Source organism: Eumetopias jubatus, unplaced genomic scaffold (genome assembly GCF_037043125.1).
Source record: "Eumetopias jubatus isolate StellerSeaLion01/CBP00866 unplaced genomic scaffold, mEumJub1_p1.0 scaffold_7, whole genome shotgun sequence".
Classification (NCBI taxonomy): Eukaryota; Metazoa; Chordata; class Mammalia; order Carnivora; family Otariidae; genus Eumetopias; species Eumetopias jubatus.
Genome location: NW_028274813.1, coordinates 68,211,788 through 68,215,056, shown reverse-complemented (window position 1 = coordinate 68,215,056; position 3,269 = coordinate 68,211,788). Strand labels below are relative to the sequence as shown.

General features: G+C 39.4%; 1 pseudogene; it reads left to right on the top strand.

Moving 5' to 3' along the window:
* The first annotated feature begins 1,155 nt into the window (after positions 1–1,155).
* LOC114217982 (actin-related protein 3 pseudogene) lies at positions 1,156–2,731 on the top strand (annotated as a pseudogene).
* Positions 2,732–3,269: the final 538 nt, after the last annotated feature.

Genomic DNA, 3,269 nt, shown 5'->3' with positions numbered 1-3,269 from the left:
GATTCCATTCATGTGAGGTTCTAGAATGAACAAAACTAAGCTACAGTGATAGAAATTGGACTGGTTGTTGCCTAGGGGGTGGGGGTTTGGGAATTGAACACTAAGAGCCGTGAGGGATCTTTTTAGAGTGGTAGAAAGTTTCCTTATCTTGATTGATATAGTGACCACACACACACACACACACACACACACACATACACACTCTGTAAATTCAACTTAAATATATTTTTCATAAAAGGTAACTTAGACCAGTGTGGCAGCAATGGAGATGGAATGAAGAATATGAATTTAGAAAATTTTAGATATTTAAAAGAGACAGGATTTAGTGATGGATATGACAGTGAAAGAGGATGGATAGGAAATTTTTCAAGAGTAACTCTGAGGTTTCTGGCTTGGGTAGGGGTACATTCATTGAAGCAGAAGACCCTGGAGAAGAACTAGACTGAAAAAAGCTGAAGGTAGCAGGAAGAGGGCTGTAGTTCCAACTTAAGTCGGAAGTGCCTTTGATATATGCAAGTAAAAATGCCATACAATAAATGAATTTATGGGATTGGAACTAAGAGGCATGTATTGGAGAATCTGTCTGCCATTGGCATTTAGGAGTAATTTAACTATTGATTTAGATCAAGCTACCTGAAAGAATGAGAAGAGAAGTGGACTTTCAGGAATTGCAACTTCTACTGGTATTGTTAAAGGGATGCAAATAAAGGATAGATTTATTTACACTTTGGATATTTATTCATTGATTCAACAGATAATTTAGAATGCCTTTTATTTACCAGATACTGTTTATTGTAAGCACTATGGATAAACAATAAATAAGATAGAAAGAGTCCTACACTTATGATCACAGATTTAAAATGGAATCAGTTTGACCCACTGTATAATTTTTCCAATGGTTCATTCATTCATTATTGGTGCATAATCAACTATTAATATATTTATGTTGGCCTGCCTGCCTGGGTTGCGGAAGTGGTAGCCGCTGACCGAGCCTGCTGCTTTCTCGCTACTGCTTCGGCTTCCCGACTCCCCCCCGGACGGAGAGGGCGGCCAGGCTGTGGATGGTCAGATAGCTCCGATCTCCCGCCGTTAATCCCTGGCCCCAATCAGCACGGAGCAGACGGCGGCAGCGGCAGTAGCGGGCGAGGAGGAAGACGGCGGGACGGCTAACGGCCTGTGTGGTGGACTGTGGCACGGGGTATACAAAACTAGGATATGCTGGAAACACAGAACCACAGTTTATCATTCCTTCCTGTATTGCTATTAAGGAGTCTGCAGAAGTGGGTGATCAAGCTCAAAGGAGGGTGATGAAAGGTGTTGATGACCTAGACTTCTTTATTGGTGATGAAGCAATAGAAAAACCTACGTATGCAACAAAGTGGTCAATTCGCCATGGTATAGTTGAAGATTGGGACTTGATGGAAAGGTTTATGGAACAAGTGATCTTTAAATATTTAAGGGCAGAACCAGAAGACCATTATTTTCTTTTGACTGAACAGCCACTGAATACTCCAGAAAACAGGGAATATACTGCTGAAATAATGTTTGAGTCCTTCAGTGTTCCAGGCTTGTACATTGCTGTGCAGGCTGTTCTTGCCTTAGCTGCATCTTGGACCTCAAGACAAGTAGGAGAATGGACATTGACCGGTACAGTAATAGACAGTGGAGATGGTGTCACCCATGTCATTCCTGTGGCTGAAGGGTATGTGATTGGCAGCTGTATTAAGCACATTCCAATTGCAGGACGAGATATAACATATTTTATTCAGCAGTTGCTGAGAGACCGAGAAGTAGGAATCCCTCCAGAGCAATCCTTGGAAACTGCTAAGGCAGTAAAGGAGCGCTATAGTTATGTCTGCCCAGATTTAGTAAAAGAATTTAACAAGTATGACACAGATGGATCAAAGTGGATTAAGCAATATACTGGAATCAATGCTATCTCACAGAAAGAATTTTCTATTGATGTTGGTTATGAGAGATTCTTGGGACCTGGAATCTTTTTTCATCCAGAGTTTGCTAATCCAGACTTTACTCAACCTATCTCAGAAGTTGTAGATGAAGTAATTCAGAATTGCCCTATTGATGTCAGACGTCCTCTCTACAAGAATATTATCCTCTCTGGAGGTTCAACCACGTTCAGGGACTTTGGACGTCGCTTGCAAAGAGATTTGAAAAGAACTGTAGATGCCAGGCTGAAATTAAGTGAGGAATTGAGTGGTGGCAGATTGAAGCCAAAACCTCTTGATGTACAAGTCATTACACACCACATGCAGCGATATGCAGTTTGGTTTGGAGAATCCATGCTGGCTTCCATGCCCGAGTTCTACCAAGTATGCCACACCAAAAAAGATTATGAAGAAACTGGACCTAGCATTTGTCGTCACAATCCAGTGTTTGGAGTCATGTCGTAAAATTGATTTCATAATTATTGGGGTTAGGGAGGTGGGGAAGAAATAATCTTTCTGATTACCTGTTTTGTCTGGATGGCTGGTTTTGGGGTTTTAAACCTGACTTTAAGTAAGAAGACCAAACATAATTATACAGGAATATTTTAATAAGTATATCAACATGAGAATGTAGAGGAGAGCCAAAATGATTAAGTGTTTTTCTTTAGACTGGATATTTGAATCTTACGTGTAACAAAAAGAAGTGGGTTTTAGTTCTTTCTGTGCCCTGATATTTTGTATATTATTGAATTATCCAAGATTTGAAGGGATTTATCAGTATGTAGATAGCTCTATAATGCTTGAGTTGTACACTTCTAAGTGTGCAATGCAAGAGCTTGCTTATATTTCATACTTTGTATACTTTGAGGAAAAAAGTCAAAGAAAAACTAGTATTTGAGGAAAAACAAGTGACCAAGTAAAGGATAAATTAAAAAAAAAAAAGCCTCATGAGACTTGGGGTACACACACACTCATGGGATTCCAGTTATTACAAATGGCTTCCACCCCCTTGTACCCCACAGTGGTTTTCTTTGCAAGTGCTTTTGGAACTAAGAAGCTAGTATCTTGGATTAACTGATGCCTGCTAGTGCTTTCTGATTACTCGAATCCTGTTTCTTGCTTTAAAGAAAAAGTAAAGACAAGACTGTTGGACCAGTAAAAAAAATATACATATATATATGTATATTTATGTTGATTCATGATTGGGTTTTTATCACTCGTATTCTAAACAACAACAAAAGTTAACCGACTGGCAGCATGATTTGAAGACCATGGAATCTGGATGATAGCTAAGAAGGGATATAAAAATAAGGAAAGTATATG